This window comes from Stylophora pistillata, chromosome 6, assembly GCF_964205215.1.
Source record: "Stylophora pistillata chromosome 6, jaStyPist1.2, whole genome shotgun sequence".
NCBI lineage: Eukaryota > Metazoa > Cnidaria > Anthozoa > Scleractinia > Pocilloporidae > Stylophora > Stylophora pistillata.
The window spans coordinates 26047415-26065841 of NC_142524.1; the positions used below are offsets into that span (position 1 = coordinate 26047415).

General features: G+C 39.0%; 1 pseudogene; it reads left to right on the forward strand.

Annotated features, from left to right (window-relative positions):
* The first annotated feature begins 3390 nt into the window (after nt 1–3390).
* On the forward strand, nt 3391–16623 carry LOC148729136 (uncharacterized; annotated as a pseudogene).
* Nucleotides 16624–18427: the final 1804 nt, after the last annotated feature.

Below are 18427 nucleotides of genomic sequence, written 5' to 3' on the forward strand. Positions count from 1 at the left end.
CATTTAGGATGATTAAAGATTTATGCAAATAATCTTTCGATTATTATTCAAACTTATCAATAATCCCAACCATTGTCATAGTTACATGTATTATAAATTGCTATCTGCAAGTTTCTTGCAGATGGCAGTACGAAAAATTACGGCGGAGAAATTTAATGGAACACAAATCCCTGAGGAAGTTTAAGCAGCGCGAATAGGATCGCAAATGAATGGACGAATTGAAAAATTTAGGATACTTAAGGTAGCTGAAGACAGGTTTTGATACCTTTGTTTCTTTCACCATTTTCTTTAAAACCCTTGCATGATTTCTTGGTCACCAAAACTGGCAGCTAGCAAGTTAACAACACAAACTTTGTCTCTTTTTTATAGTTAAGCTGACGTATGTGCCGTTGCCATGGCTACGTGAATAGATAGAAACAGGCAATTCAAATCGGTTTTGTTAATTTGTAGAAAATCTAGTCATTAGATTTTCTTTATAACTTGCATGCAACAAGTTTGTAACGATACTCACAAGTTAACACCATTTTGCTAACAATTTAACAGAGAGATCTTCAATTCATAGACAGGTAAAAACAAGCGATATAATATCCCGAGGTTTCGGCGACTTCATGACGCCATTATCAAGGGTACAATTATCCCTTGTTCAAGGTTCACTCGATCTAGAATTTCCTTTGTTTAAAATCAATTTTTTTCAATACTCCAGTTACTTATTTCCTAAAGTATTTTCGTGCCAAATTTCGTGAAATTCTAATGAGTGGTTCTCAAGAAATAGGGATATTTCCGAGAAAGCAATTTTCCATTCAATCGCAATTTTTTGACTTACTACGCATGTGCTGCATTAAACTGGGTTCTTTCAGTAACAACGAGAAAGCTGAGAACTGCTGGGTTCTTTGCACCGTTAACTTTTCTAACATATCTTTGTAATAAAAGATTAAAGCCTTCAATACACTGCGCCAACTATAGAGAAAAATCGCACAGATAGTGCGGGTACGCGTTGAGTAATTAAAATTAACACTCTTTTGACGGCATGTTTGTTTTTACAATCCTTGTGCGCGCGCTGAGTTGCATCAGCAAAAGCGCGCGCGAAAACTTTTTTCAGCCAATTGTTCAGCCTCCTAAAGGTGTCTCGTACCAGTTTCCTCGCGCGGGGAACAGGTCACTCTTGCGTGACGCGCGCGAGAGAAACATGCGAAAGAAGCGCGAAATCAAAAGATGAAAATTCAAAACAAAGATGGCAGCGCGTGGAATTTTTTCTACTCTTGTGAGAAGTTTACCTAAGACCTTGTATTTGATGTGTTGAGCGGCTACTGTGAATGCAGGAGATAGAAATTAAGATAACGAAGACGATTTTCGGAGAAGTAAAGGTTGCTTCACTTCACATTTAAAAGAAATATTCAACCGATATGAAATCTTGCGACGGCGAAAAAAGAAGGACTCAAGTGAAGGATAATCTGCATGAAGTGGAAGAAGACTTTGAAACTTCAAGGAAAATAATACGATATAGCCAGAAGTCATGTGTAGGATTTTTAAGATGAGCTCGGGAGGCTGTCTTTGACGGCTGTTTAATGTTTCAATCAGATCGTATTCAATGTTTCTGTTTAATGTTTCAATCAGATCGTAGGTGCTCGCGCGAGCACACGCAATTGTTAGCGGTAGCTAAAACAGATCATGAGCAAATGTCGATCTTATAGAATCCAGATTTTTAAATGCGCGAGAACGCGCGTGGAAATTGCAAAACTCACGAAAACTATTGCATGAAAACAAGTCCGGTGACCCCTTCTTTTTATTGTTCCAATATGATAATAACATCGAAAGGAATCATCAGAAAAAAGACTAGAAAATTCTACAGAAGGAAATTTGTGATGTGTGAAAATTGCCCTTTTTGTAGATTTTCTGAAATTCCGCTCCGTAGAAGTTTTTAAAAATCTTTGTGCATTTTCCTTTTCAAGTGCCAAAAGCAATCACTGAGAAAAATCAGGGTATCACCGGTTTAGTTTTCGAATTATTTAAGCCACAAGCTAAAAAATTCGTCTGAATGAGCCTATGAAAGCGTTGTCAGGGAAACTGCTAGTGACGAAATGACACTTATTTCTGGATAATCAATGATTATGTAATTCATCCCCGTAAAAGTGTTCAACTGGCCTTGGTCAGTCTTTCTGTTGTATTCTTTCAAAGTTACAAACCATCAAAAAGATGAAAACTGGTACGAGCCACCTTAAGGAGGCTCGAAAGGGTTCTTTTGACTGCGCGGAGAATGAATTCCAAGGTACACGCAAGCAAATTACTCGCGAGAGTAATAAGCGATGGCGCGCGCGATCAGATCCGCGGCCGAGTTGTAAACAAACATGGCCACCATGAGCGTTTCAAAATTCCCTGGTACCTCTATTGTTTCCAGCGGAAGTGGTTGTTTAAGAAACAAAAATGGAAAGTTTTCTTCTTGAAAGAAGGTAGGAAAATGTTTTAATGGCAGGGCTTTTGCCGAAAGTGGTCAAAAAAAGTTTATTTAACGAGCTAAAGGAGGATGGTGAAGTCAACACCCCATCTATAAAGTCGCGACGAGTGTATTCGGTACGTCTTATTTTGTTCCGCGAAAATTTTAAGTGGATACTTCTGAGGGCTACGATTTGTTTCGCATTGAATTTGATTCCTAATAAAATGAAATGACGAAGAACTTTCCTAAACAACTCACCGGAAGATGAAAAGCAAAATGAAATCATTGTTGAATCCAGGGTGGTAAACATTGAAAGTATGTTTTATGAACGAAAATGGAGAAGTGTAAATGTTGCCATAAAAAAACAACATAATTTTCAGTAAACAAGAGATCGTAAAAATGTAGATAAGACTTCAATTCAAATTCAACCAGAAACGGTAAAATTAAATAAAATATTCATCTTAAACTTGTGAGAAAGATTGTTGATATTTCACTCGATAAACTGTAAATTACAACTACGAAAATGCAAACTCGCATTTGTTAAGAAAGCATTGCAAAATTTGTTTTGTTTTCCATTTAAAACGGAATAATGAAAGTTCACGGCCATGACAGTGGCAAAGAGAAAAAAAAGGAAAATGAAGACAAGGCTTGTTCCTACCTCTAGTACCTTGAAAAATATAGAAATTCGCGAAATCTGTGACGACCAACAAATTACTGTTGTATATGAAACCCTGATTTCCGCTTAGTTTGACGCTCATGACAATCTGGAAGTCGTCAAAGCAAATTCTTTTAACTCCAAATTGTTTTCACTCCTCCACTTCAAATTGCACACAAACAATTATACGGTCAATAATGGTAAATGTGCATCGCCGAATGAGGCCTTCGATCAAGCCATCTTCTCGGAACAATGAGAGGATACCATCCAGACGTCTGATGGAGAGCTTCATCTTTCCACAAACATGGTCAAGAAGCTGGCAGAGGCTGGTTTGTCTCATGTTACACTACAATCTCTGTACCAGAAACTCAACATTAACGGTCTCAATGTTGTACTGGCATTGGCGCCACCTTCATAATCAACTTGTCATCATATATCCAATTCCGCAAGAGAATTCTCTCCGGAATGTTCTTACATTTCCAACTGCCGTAACGGTAAGCAGTCTGAGTCTCAAATGATGACTTATTTTTTAGGAATGCGTAAAATCACGAAACAATGTGAATTCATCTTCAGGATGTACGATTTTTTCCGCGCTGAGGGCATCCACCGATTAAGCGCGGACACGGACTCATCCTCGCGAAAGTGAGCCCTGGAGTCAGCGGTATCGTTTAAAGCGCGTGACCGGATATAAAAGTGTGAGCTGAAATTGTAAAAGCCGGAAATAAAGCTTGCTAAGTTGATGAACTAATATCTCGAAAATTAGTTCGGTGACCTACCCTGATTTTTTGTGTAGAAATTATTTTCATCATTACGCATTCCTGAAAAAAATTTAAAAAAAAATTATCCAGTGGAAAGTTTTTTACATTTTAAAACAGCATTTTCCTATATGATTCAAGTTCTACTCATTAGTTTTTTTTTTATATCACGTATACAGATAGAGAATGTGATGATGTTAAATAAATTTGAAAAAAAAACAAAAAAAAACTAGGTCACCGACTTGGTTTTTGTGATATCTTTCAAAAACTGAGTTTTAGAAGGTCTTTTAGCACCACTGTACTGTTGCCATGGCAACAGATGATGCCTGACGAGCCCTCTTAAAAGATTGCCCTAACATAGTGTTAAGCATATGTCAAGTCATTATCCCGATGATAAGTTTGACAGTCATGATATCTTTTACTGATTGGCACTTGCTGTTAATTGTGGAAAACCCTTTCGAGCCTCCTTAAGTCAGATTTAGACGGATAAACTGTCGTTAAATACTAAAGCTACTAAACCTTAATGTAATCAAGGGGAAAAGTTTCTAAAGAAAATTTTTTGCTGCCTCGGTGGGGGTAGTAAGGTAATTTGGTTTAATTTGTCAACTAAATTCAAATTATAAACTGGCCATCGTAAAGAGTTTCAAAGCTGACGCTTCGAACGTTAGCCGAAGGGTCGAAAACGGTCGAAAACGTCAACTTTTTTAAAACTCTTTACAGTGGCCAATTTACAATTTCAACTTAGTTGATTAAACCAAATTGCCATACTATATCATAACATTATTGTTGCCATAATTATCAATTCTTTTATGTTTATCTCTATTAACATATTTTTCCTTTTCTTCTAAATTATTGAGAATTTTCCGATGCAGACCAATGCCGCCATTTGGAGTTTACACCTGAAAAAGCACTAGACGGCAAGCGTCTCGTAAACCACGTGATTCGCATCGTTGAAGTCATGACAATTAAGTTTTGTGAGAACAATTGTTACATGGAGCCTGACTGTGTCAGCATTAATCTTGATAAACGAGTGGGTAGACATGGAGGGTACAAATGTGAATTGAATAATGTTACTCACGAAGGACAGAAAAGTGAGCTGAAGAAAGAAGAAAATTATTTTTATCATGCAGCTGAGGTAGGTGTTGGATCATCAGCAAATACTTATTTTCAGCGACGAAAATCTACTTCCTCAACCATAAGCGTTGAAATGATAGCTATAATTCTAATATTACTACAGATATTTTACCGCTAGTACTATCATTACGCCCCTCGTTTTCTGTCTTATTTTCATTGCCTGCTCAAAATCTAAAATTTAAAGATAATTGATCACCCAACCTGCGACATCGATATTTCAACGTATGATATTAAGATTGTTAATACATTTTCTCCTTTTGGCTTCAAAGCGCTTGTGTTGATAACCCTTGCGATAACAATGCGACTTGTCAAAGTGGTTTTACCGACAAAGGATACCGGTGTTTGTGCACCACTGGATTCAAAGGTGCAGACTGTAAAAAAGGTAAATCTTGCCATGTCAAACCGCGGTCGTAGACTTGTTTGGGCTCAGAGTCTGAAGAATCTGAATGATTTTGATGTATTTGAAATGAGTGAAACCTGGTTAAATTCTACTTGGAGCGACTGCACAATTGCTTCGAAGAATTATCAGATTCACCACTGTGATCGGAGCGACTCAAAAAGAGGTGGTGGGGTTATCGCTTATGTTCATCATCATCATCATCATCATAGTTTATTTAATAAAGCAGTTTGAGGGATAGGCAAGACATTACGTCCTGATGTGGACCTGCACCAATTAAACTATCAATTAATAAAAACCTAATTAGTGAATAAACCGAAAATAGGTATGTAAATAATGACAATTGAAAGAAATAAATATTAATAACAATACGGAGTATATGTTAAAAGTGGTTAAAGTTAACAGATTTGTTGAAAACGCTGCAGGAAGCTTTAGCAAAACTGATAGATTTCAGAATTCTCTTATTTTTCCTGAGTTTTCTCATGGAAGAAGTTAAGTTTGAACAGTTCTTGTTGTCTTCAGGAAGGAGGTTCCAGGATAGTGCAGTTCTGTGCTTAAACAAAGATCTTCCCATTTCTGTTCTTGGTCTATGAAACTTAACTTTTAGGATTTTCTTAAGTCATAAGGAGTCTCGGATTTCACTATTAAGTCATTTAGAGGCTCGATGCTATTTCCGTGATAGATATTGTACGTAATAGTAACTAAAAGTCTCCTAATGTAAAATGAAACAATAGAGTTCCAGTGAGGCGCCTTCATGATGTCATCACTGTGGATGCTATGGGGTAGGTTGTAAATAATTCTAGTAGCTCTTAAATGAATTCGATCAATATCATCCGTCAAGGCTGAAGAACAAGATCCCCAGACTACAATGCCATACAAAACGCTAGGGATAATATTTTTAGAATAAATGTTTTCTAAGGTTGGTATCGGTAAAAACTTTATCCGATTTAGTACTGCGACTTTGTTACTGAATGACTTACAAACGTTCTTTATGTGCTCCTGCCATGATAGCTTGCTGTCAATTGTCACCCCAAGACATTTAGATGATGATTTGTACTCAATAAAGCTCAGTATTACCAAAGGCCGAACGTGGCAGGGGGCCAATAAAGTTCTGGCTAGAAATTATCAGCGCTTCAGATTTCGATTCGTTGGCGATTAATCTGTTAGATTGACACCAGGGGTACAGCTGGTCTAGTACAGACTGGAGTGTTAAGATGATATCGTCCATGTTGTTTCCAATTGTAAAATAGTGGTGTCATCGGCAAACATAAATAATTCACCACTAGTTATTGATTCTGGAAGATCAATAACTAGTGGTGAATAACTAGAAGATCAATAACTAGATGGGCCCTAGTATTGAGCCTTGGGGAACTCCATGTGTGATGGTTTTGGGCTCGGACTGATATCCTGATATTTGGACAAATTGCTTACGTGCAGACATGTAATCGGTAAGCCACGAAAGCAAATCGCCAGATATCCCAATGGCCTTTAGCTTCTCTAGAAGGATGGTATGGTTCACTGGGTCGAATGCTTTTCTAAAGTCAATAAAAAGCACGCCCACTTTCAGGCCCTTGTCTAGCGCATTTTTCCAGGTCTCTTTTAGGTGAAGTAAGAGGCTTTCAGTTGAATAATTTTTCCGAAAACCCCACTGTCTGTGAGATAACAAGCCTTGTGTGTCCAAATGGTTGTTGAAGGCATCACTGACAATGTCTTCTAAGATTCTCCCAGGGATACTGAGGAGGGAGATAGGTCTGTAGTTGTTCACTTCTGTTGGTGAGCCTTTCTTAAGTATGGGGTTAACACGTGATAATTTCCAGCTTGAAGGGAAAGATGCATCACATATAATCTTCCTGAAGATTGGTTAAAGACCGTGGATAACGGGGTCACCAATCATGGAGAGGACCCTGGGGTCTGGACCAGTAACCTTCTTGGGGTTAGGAGCTTTAATTAGTTTGTTTTTTACCAGTTCCCAGCTCATGTCAGTTTTGTCCTTGGTAGGAGTGACTCTAGTGATAAAGGTGTTTATAGTTGACAAGTTCAAAGGGTCAAGTTGCTTAGTGAGATCTTTGCTGACATTCACAAAAAAGTCATTAAAATACTCTGTCTTCTCTAAGTCATGGGTTATTATCTCCTCGTTGTGATCACAGATTGGACCGATGTTTTTAACTTTATGTTTCCTCAAGACTTGGTTGGTCAATTTCCAAAATTCATTAGAATCAGTAGCTTCATTGAATAATTTTTGCCAATAATCAGCTTCAGCACTCCTTAGTAGCTTCTTAGCCTCATATCGCTTCTGTTTGTAGAGACTCCATATTTCGGGGTCGCCTGATGACTTTGCCTTTTTAAAGAGCTTGAATCTTTTTTTCATTTCTTTCCTGATGGAGATGTTGATCGAAGGAAGAGACTTATCTCTTATTTTAGCATCTCGTGGGGGTAGGTGGTGATGTAGGATTTCACTGTACAGACGTTGCCAAGCGTCTACACTGTCATCGATGTCGTCGAATAAACTAGTTATATGCCAGGGAGCCCGGTCGAAGTCACTTCTAAGTTGCCTTGTGTCTAGCGATTTATAATCCTTGTTGGGATAACTTTGGGTTTTGCATTACCTCTTGCAACTTTGAAGACTGCGAATAATAGGTGGTGGTTAGAGATACCCAGGTCGATGGAGCCAGAGGTTTGGATTTTAGAGGGTTGACAAGTGATTACGAGGTCAATATGTGACTTGGAGTTGGCACTATTACGGGTTGGGCTGTTGATAGCGTTTTTTAGTCCACAGCTACATAGAATCCCTCGTAGGCGTTTTCCATATTCGGATTCCCTATTGTTAGGTTTGTGCAACATATCAGAGTTGAAGTCACCAACAAGGATTACATTTTTTCTTTTCAGCCAGATATTAGCAATCAGGTCTCTGAAAGAGTCGAAAAAGGAGGAGTCATCAGGTGGTCTGTAGACACAGCCAACGAGGAAGGATTGGGATCTCATGGTGATGTTCAGCCATGATGCCTCTAAATTTGGTCTTTCCCAAGAAACAGAAGGGTATACAGTAAGATCTTCTTTAAAATATATCAGAACACCACCTCCACAGGAACCACGATCCCTTCTCACAAATTTATATCCAGAAATTCTGATCCAATCGTCTGACACGCTTGAGTTAAGGTGGGTCTCAGTAATACCAAGAAGTTCAAACTTGATCTCATACAAGAGGTGCTGGACCTCATACAGCTTGTTTATAAGGCCATTGATGTTGAGATGACCGATCTTAAGGTTCTCATCGCCAACTGTTTGTTTAAGAACGAGAAAAGGATCTTCCTGGGATTCTGTAAGCTTGATGTTGTTTACATTCGAGGTAGCAGTTGTAAGTGGGGATTCATTTCGGGAGGTATTTGCAGTAATCTCAGTGGATTGTTGGCAGCGAGGACAAGACCACTCGAACATTGTCAGGCGTTGCAAGTTTTTGCAATCGTTGCGCTTGATGTTACCGCATCGGATATGGCACCATTTTTCACATTGGTCACAAATCATGGCTCTGTGGTTGCAAGCGACGGTCTTCAAACAAACAGAGCACTTTGGAGGAATGGAGCTCGGACCAGGTTTGAGGGAAAAATCGCCGCTTCTAAGGAGACGACTTTGTTGAAAACTTGTTTCGGAGTTGGCATAGTAGTATGTCCTCGAACCAAGACATCTTCCACCATATGGAGCAGAAACAAAATGGCGGACGTGCTCACACGTTGGGAAAGGCTGCAATTTCGGTGCAAAAAGTTCTCTAGGAGACACAAAAATTCTGAGCTGGAAAGCCGAGTCGCTTAGAGAGCGGTCCCAACCTGAGTTTTGACCAGAGTAAGACAGAAAGCAGAACAAATTCAGCAAAAGTACGGGGACGCCAAATACACGTCCGACCGCCATTACACCGCTGACCGAAAAAAGGTGTCGTCGAGTTCGATTCTTGGATTTATCCATTGAACTCAAACATCTCTGCCTGGAAATAAAACAACATCGATCGGTCCCAACGATTTTATTCATTGTTATTTACCGCCCACCGAACTCAAGTCCTGATTTCTACATATTTCTTGACGAATGAATCGAAATTCCTATGAGCAGGTATAACAAAGTAATTGCGGTTGGTGACTTTAACATCGACTTGCTAGCAGTAAATGGGTCTGTAGGTTATCTACTATTATCCAGAACGCAGGAATGAAACAGATCGTCTCTTCTTCAACTCCTACAAGGATTACTCGATGTTCGGCCGCGTTGCTAGATTATGTTTCGCATCCAGAGCGGATCATTGAGACCCTAGTCCCGATATATGGACTGAGTGATCACTATCCAGTCTGCTTTGTACACAAGTTTCGCTGCCTTAAATCCCCCAAACTGCATCATGATACCATCAAATATCGAAGATTTAATAATTCTGACAAAGAAATTTTTATTTACGATCTAGATACCGGTTCATGGTCAGTGCTTGATATATCCCAAGATGTTAACGACAAGTTGGACACCTGGGAGCTGATTTTCAATAATGTAATCAACCAGCACGCACCCACTGTCGAGAAAAGAGTAAAGCGGAAAATGTTGCCACTTTGGATGGAAAGCTCTACCATTGGTTATATCCGAACAGAGATAAGTTCAAGAAACGTGCGAAAACTAATGTCCTAGCGAACACCATGTATAAGAAGCAAAGGAAGCAAGTTGTCAAAATGATCGCTAACGCAAAATCGGCCCATATGAGAAGTGCAATCACTGAAAATATGGGAACCCCAAAGAACTCTGGAAAACTCTTAAACGTGCAGTATCAACACATCTGATTCCTTCAACGCCCTCTTTCATTGAAATGGATGGCCAAGAAATAACAGACCCACTTTCCATGGCTGATGCTTTTAACTATCGATCATTTCGCTAACATACAGGGGGCTGCAAACCTGGCTCAGGTCAGAGTCAACGAACAGGTACTTGCTAACGTAGAGGCTAGCATTTTACACTTTATTAATGCTCGCATAGATGTTTCTACGCAATTTGATATTCCCCTCATGACCACTCGACAAGTTGAAGAATATACAAAGCGCATAGGAGCAAACAAAGCCACAGGCCTGGATGGGATTGGAATTAAAATTCTAAAACTAGCACTACCGGCGATATCTAATTGTTTGACCAATATCTACAATTCTCGCATCAGTAAAACCGTTTTTCCGGATCATAAATTCAAAAAAGCAAGGCTAACTCTTGTCTACAAGAAAGACTCACCTCATGACAGGAACAACTGTAGGCTGTCAGTCCTGCCAGTTATCTCCAAACCTCTTGAAAGATATATTGCGTCATGCTACTTAAAATACCTGTGCCACAATAACCTTCTTTACAGCAAACAGTCTGCTTATCGCTCAAATCATTCATGCGAAACTTCCCGTGTTGAACCTCACAGACAACTGGCTGAAGGCTGTGGATAAAAGAAAGTTTGTTGGGTCGATATTCTTGGATCTGAGCAAAGCCTTTGACTAAGTGAGTCACGACATTCTACTATCTAAAATCGCTAAATACCGCGCTAGTGAGCCAACTTTGAGATGGTTCAAATCGTATTTATGCGATCGAACTCAAACATGCACTATTTCTGGATCACTATCTAATCCTCTCACGTTGCCACAAGGCGTTCAACAAGGATCAATTTTGGGGTCCCCTCCTCTTTTCACTTTATATTAACGACTTACCTCTCTGCCTATCAACTTCTGACGCCGAAATATATGCTGATGATACAATGCTATGGACTTCCGATCGCTCCATTGATCATATCCAACAGAATTTGCAAGTCAGCCTAAACAATGCTAGCAGTTTATTCAAGTTAAACAAAATGGTACCTAACACAAAAGAAGACGAAACACCTACTCATAGCTACACAACAGAAATTGAAATACGCTAACAACCCAACCTTAGATCTTTACTTAGATGGCAACAGAAGAAGCTAAAGATGAAAAAATCTCAGGCGTTAAGATCCACAAGCGCATTAGCTGGCACAACCACATCGAATATTTAATTGGGAAGCTGAACTCTAGAATTTATTTGCTAAAGGGGGCGAATAGCTTCCTTGACCTCCACTGCAGAAAATTGTTATTGAATGCGCTTACTAAGCCTGTCTTTGAATATTGCTGTTCGGTTTGGGGTAACGCCCCTAACAATCAACTGCTGAGAATACTTAGAGTGCAGAAACGTTGTAGTAGGTTAATATTAGATGCTAGTTTCCACGATAACTCGGTTCAAATGTTCGAGAAACTACAGTGAATCCCCACTGATGATGTAATATGTATGAAGAAATTGTGCATAGTGTTTAAAATTGTGAACGGAGAGTGTCCGGATTATTTTACGAGCTATAGATCTTATGTAAAAAACACCCATTCATATAATACGCGAGCTTCTTTTCACGATCATCTGGCCGTGCCGAAATGTTGCTCCAACGCAGGCCTTCGAACATTTCATGCAAGTGCCACTTATGGAACCGTCTGGACGACAAATTTAAAACTATTACAGATGAAAGCAACGTTGAGAATCTTTTAGTGCACAATTTTTTAAAAAGTAATTCAGATCGCGAACATTTTACTATTTCTAAAACGTTTGGAACATATCATGTGCATGCTGTTCTTAATAATCTAGTTTTTATAATTCTTTTTAATACAGCGCACAAAGTAAACTACTGGGTTACCAGTAATTATGTTAGCTATTAAAGTTTATTTATTTATTTATCTCTTGGTTAGAGAGCTGCTCCAATATTGTAAGACTATCATGTCGGATCCCACGCAAGTGTCAATTTGTTTGTTTACATTTTATTTTTACATTCGCGATGATGACGATCTAATTTGTAGATGTCGATGAGGAACAGAAGAATGCAGTAAACATTCTGTTTGCAACAATACTGAAAGTTCCTACAACTGTTCGTGTAAATCGGGATATTCTGGAGATGGAAGGACATGCAAAGGTGAACTAGACCAGAACCCTAATTATCTTGACGAACAAAGGAATAAAAATTAAAGAAAAAAACGTGTTCAACCCTATAAATGATCAAATTAGTCACGTGTTTAGGGGTTTTCCTTGCTAAGTCAGTTGCCTTGAACTTTACAGATTTAAACGAGTGTGCCGACGGAACAGCCAACTAAAGTGCTGAAGAAACTAACTAAAAAATATATTCAACCCTATAATGTAGTAACGTGCCTAGTGGGTTTTCCTTACTAAATCGGTTGCTTTGAGTTTACAGATATAAATGAGTGTCCCATAAGAAAATCCAATTGTAGTGTTGATGCTCTGTGCAACATTATCGAGGAATCGTATCGCTGCAAATGCAAACCAGGATTTACTGGAGATGAAAGGACTTGCAAAGGTATTTAAAACGCAGCTTAGTTTCAGAGGCTAATCTTAATAAATTAAATAGGGTCTGGTGACTAATGTCTAATTCTCATCAACTAAATACATCAAATCGTACAATAATCAATCCCCGTAACTGGCTTGATGGCCCTATTGGTTAGAGAGCTGCTGAAAAATTTGCAAGATTACCTGCCGGATTCCTCTTTGGGCTCAATTCGTTTTACACACTTCATTTTCACATCTGCAATGATGACCTTTTAATAAAAGGAGAGTATTTTCAGACTTTGATAACCAACGTGGGTCAGTCTCCATTCGTTGTTCATACTCTTCCTTTAAATCTGCGTTAATTTCTAAAGTTAACTGTAGTGATGAGATTCTTGTTAATGAAGAGCTTTTTCAGATATAAGCGAGTGTGCTTCAGGAACACAAAACTGCAGTGCTGATGCAGTGTGCAACAATACCAAGGGATCGTACAACTGTACATGCAAACCATGATACTACGGAGATGGAAATATCTGCCGTTCGGGTAGTATTTTTCCTGCGGTATTTCTTAGTTTCTTGAAATGCTTCTGTTTAGACATCAGTTATGAGAAGTTCTTTTCTGTAAACGGGTCAAAAAAAAAAACAAACAAACCAACAAAAACAAAACAATAACAAAAGAAAGAAAAATAAAAAATATGGAAAAATTCTATAAAAGCCTTGTTAGGAACTATTGAGAAAACAAATTAAAGACGCTCGAAGGGTTTGTAAACGCTACCCTGCGTAAATAGCGGCCTTCTGGTGTGCATTTGAAACTTCAAGTAGTGTGAGAACGAACGGCGAAGCTGTGAGTGGTTTGGACGCATCTTAAATTCTCGGCTCCGTTGCTTCCAGTTTCATCGTGCGCATTAGACACCCACCGACACCACGAAAACACGAGGAACCAAGTCGCAATAGCTTTGATGTGCTTTGCAGCTTTGCATGGTGAGTATCTGGAACAATCACAAAGCGTACTAAAGTGAAACCAATACAACTGTGGGTTACTTTCGGCCCTCAATTGGAATCGCTCCATGGAGAATCTCCAAGCTATCTTAGATGAATGAAGTCGATAACTTTCGTACTAAGCTAGGGACTATTCTTCCCTCTAATCGGCGACCAGTCACACTTTTTAACTTGGATTTGAACGTTATATAATTCTCTTCTACATAGAAACGTTCCCCTTAAAAAAAATGTTTTTACATCACCCCGTTCTTTTGTCTTCCTAAAGGCTTTTTTGCTGTTGATATACCTTTTTTTTTTTCCAGCGTTGACATGTAAGGAAATTTTCGACCGCAATGTGTAAGTCAGTAATTAATTAATTTAAAGACTAAAACAAAGCCGAACAGAACTATAAAAGGAAAACATGAAAATAATATAATAGTACCGATAATTCGAAAAGGAAGAAGGACAAGGAAAGCTCTGAAAATGAGGATACTGAGAATAATAACCTTGATAATAAAATAATCTTCCACACTTGAATCTCGTTTCAGAGGAATTAGAAAGTACTTTGTATCATTTAATGAATATATAACTATACTTAGATTTGATGAAGCCATGGCCTTCATCAAATCTCAGCTGTATCTCTCCTATTAAAGAAATACTTTATTTAATAGATGCAAAAAGAGTGGCGAGGTCACCCTGCTACTAGACTCAAAGCCATTTTCTGTTTTCTGTCACCTGGGAGACTTTCGATGCGGAAATGGGGGATGGACGCCGGTCATGAAGATCAATGGTAATAAGGCATGAATTTATTGGCTAAGAAATTTATTGTGGATAAAGGTCAATGCAAAGATGCGAGAAAGGGGATGGGCAAAATGGCAGCTGTTTTCCTGAAAAAGGTCAAGCGTCGCTCGCTTATCTTCACTGAATAGGAGCCTGAAACAGGATATTATTTCATTAATTGAAAATTAAGAAAAAATTAATTATTTGCTATAAATTTCAGAGTACATTCCATTACGATTCCCAATTTTGGAGGAACAGAAGTTCTTACAACCTTCCAGGAGGCAAAACTGGCTTTGACTTTCAACCTACTGGGACACATCCTTCTCCAACATTTGTCTCGGTATGAAGATCGGCAATCAGCTCAGATTCATTGTCATCAACAAGCATGCGGACTCTCTACACTCACTCATCGCTGATGGAAAAAAACGCACCACCTCACGCGGTCGTAAAAAGTGGAAGACTGATTGGCTCACAGGCCTCCTTGCAGCCCCACTGCAACATGGAAGGATTCAACGCGGTTGGAGGGAAAATTGATCAATCCAAAGCGAGAATCGGCATCACTGCTAACCAGCAGAATGAGTGCTCTTCTTGTGACTCCAGGATTGGTTTTGGCACAGGAGGACTACATGATGACTCCAATACTTGTGAAAACGAGGCAACGCACCAGCCTGATAATGGAGACAAGCACATCAAAGCCATGGGGTAAATCCTGGTGCAGTGACGAGGAACACAGCTAAATTCCTATCTCTTAAGTTAAAAACATTATGAATAAGGACAATGTAGTGTTGAGGCTTACCAGCTGATTAAATTATGGATTCAGAAAAATTTCCATAATCAAATAGTTAATCTTTAGTTGAGTAATAGTAAATTTGTTGTATTAGTGCAGTCGCAATAATATTCGAAGAAACAAAGAAATTGAACAGTAATAATAAAATTACAATACAAAAGTAAACATCAGAGAATATGAAACTTTAAAAGCACCGGGACATCAATGACATTTTTAGTGGTTATGAAGGTTTCGCCCCATTGCAGGTTCCATCCATACGATCTTTGTCAGATTGGCCCCTTAGGTAAAAGATATTAAAACATATTCCTTTTCTATCGAAATGATAATATATTTCGATCAACATGCAATTTAAAGCGAAACCAGAACAAAGTTCGATCAACATGCAAATGTTAAGTCGTGAAAATTAACGCACGAGTAATGCCATGCCGCTTTATTACTCTTATTTTTATTTCGTTTGAAAATATGTTTGGATTAAAATGTTCACTTAATTAATTCAATAAACAAACTACGTGTTCTCCTGTATTTTTCCATAAGAAATTAACTTTTAAAGCAGTAAAATTTGTTCTTCATGTTGATTGAAAAGTTCAGAGTCTTAAGAGTTTGGGACAACTTTGTTGCAGGGTAAATTACTATTCTGTATTAACGCACCCCTTATCGTTGTATTATCTACCGAAATATATGGACCAAGAAACAAAACAATAAGGGCCTCAGTTAATTGTGTGGGCATTCATGCATGAAAAATTGGGTTCAGTTCATTAAAATAAACATATGAAATTGATTAATAAACTCGCAATATCGTCGCTCTCAAATTGGCTCCGTATTTCTCAACAGATAGACAGCCATATTGTAAACAGGTTTTCAAAGTTTATGATAATTTATTTACGAGACATTGTACAATGCGATCAAATGATGTTAAAAATAAACTTCAACCTCATTGTGCCAACTCACTGTACTCACTGATCGTTGACGGGAAATACCGCGCCACCTCACTGGGTCGTAACACATGGAAGTGGCTGATTGGCTCACAGGCCTCCTTGCAGCCCTACTGCAACAGGGAAGGATTTAATTCCGTTGGTGGATCTGATTCCCTTGCATCCAAAGCAAGGATCGGAATTAATGCCAATCAACAGCACCACTGTAATTCTTGTGACTCCAGAATCGGGTTTGGCACTGGAGGGTGGTACGATGACTCAAACACCTGTGGCAACGAGGCGTCGCGCTCGGCGGATAATGGAAACAAGCACATCAAAGCCATGGGGTACATCCTGGTACAGTGACAAGGCGATAGTTAACTTCCCAAACTTTAAGCCGAGAAGCCATCATGAATTAAAAAAAATTGTAGTATGCTAGAGCTAACAGGCTAATAAAAGAATGAGTATAATCTTGTTTTACTCTCTAGTTAAGTTTGTCTCTAGTATAACCTTTTGACGTCCAGTTTGCGATGTTTCATTTGTGCGAAGCCGATTTAATGTTCACGACACGTCCCCGTCACAAAATGTTCGCGAATCAAGGAAAGGTAACGCAGAGAAGGAGGAGTACGGAATACGGAAAATGTGACCTTTTTTTTTTCCTTGCTCGCGTCGCCCTTTGCGCTCTCTTCGCAGGATAACCAGTATCTTAAGGGAAATGAATGGGCTCAGATACGAGAACTTGCGAAACGCAAAAAGTAATACCTTCCAAAGTATTGCCTACTTTTCTCACTCTCAACAGAACACAGAATTTTCTGCACCATTTGCTCGAGACGTCAGTCTGCACGCGAAATATGAATGAAGCTCATAACAATATCATCATTAGCTTGTCATCTGAACGGATTTCCATCCGGAATACCTCCCACAGTCAAGATCTCCCTCACCACAACTTGAGATGTACTTCTTTTAATATAAATATTAGCCAAAATTGAACAATACGATCTCATTATGGAATTTTCAAGGAAGAATTCTGTCGTTATCTCTTGCAAAATAAAGAAGAGTTTTGAAACTAGTCAATACTTATCGCCTGGGAGGGGGGAGGGGGGGAGTGAAATTTGAAAGATCGCATGGTTTTCAGGAGGTAGCCGTGTAAGTCGGTCCTAATTGGTCAGTTTAAATCCATTCGTAAGGTCAGGTGGTTCTGTTAGTTTCGTTTGTTGTTTATACGTTGTGAGGAAGTCGTTTATATTAAGCTAGTAGTTGAGTTTTTAACATCTGAGGAGGTAGTGAGAACAGTCTGTTCTAAGTTTGTGAACCAGTAACTGGTGCAGTAAATGAAACTTTTCCATAGTCCATTGGTGTCCGCATCCTCCACAGGCCGAAACATTCGGCCATTTTGTGATCTTGTGTTTGAAAAGGATGGCAAGAGAAATCTATCTAAATCTATTTACATATTTACAGCCATTGAATGCCTATTTGAATGTTTTATTTGCTGCGTTCTTCATTTCATTGGGAACTGTGGCGATCAAATGAGCAAACTCATCTGGAAAATTAGGAATTCATATATCGATCTTCTATTTTTGAATATATCAACAAAGTTGAAGTGGTAAATTGGCCACCGTAACGATTACAAAAGCTGACGTTTCAAGCGTTAGCCCTTCGCTCCGACGCATAAAAAAAAAAAAAGGGGATACCTACGCAAAAAGGGGATACCTCCGAATCATTACCTATTGTTCTCGTCATCAACGAAACGACCGGAGTCTCTGTACCACTTCTTCGAGAAAATCACAAGATATTATGAATTTTTATCAAAACGAATCTACTACGAGAATTTTCCTGAAGTCATGACTTCCCTCACCACAACGTTAGAGGTAGTAGTTTAAGAGACAACGGAAGAGAATGCATTTTTCTGACTGTGGCTTGCCGTGCAACATGCTGCATTGACACATCAGCCTTAATCACGCTGTATAAGATCTTAATGAGCAGAACACAATTTATGCCCTAAAGTTTTTTCGGTGGTTGCGCCATCTAGTCTTAAAATCTGTCGCTGTGAGGCCAACGTACGTTTCAGTTTATTCCCTGGTAGCGACTGTGGCTTGGTAGACAACCTCGCTTTGCAAACATTCCCCTCCTAAACGGCATTCGTTTTTGTTTCTGCAGTTGCACAATCTTTGGGGGCGGCTTTCTCCGGACATTTTTGCGTTCCTGATTGTGGCTTTGTTATGCCCGTCTATACACCCTATGCCTAACGAGAAGAGACTGGGAGCGATAAACGTGAAAAA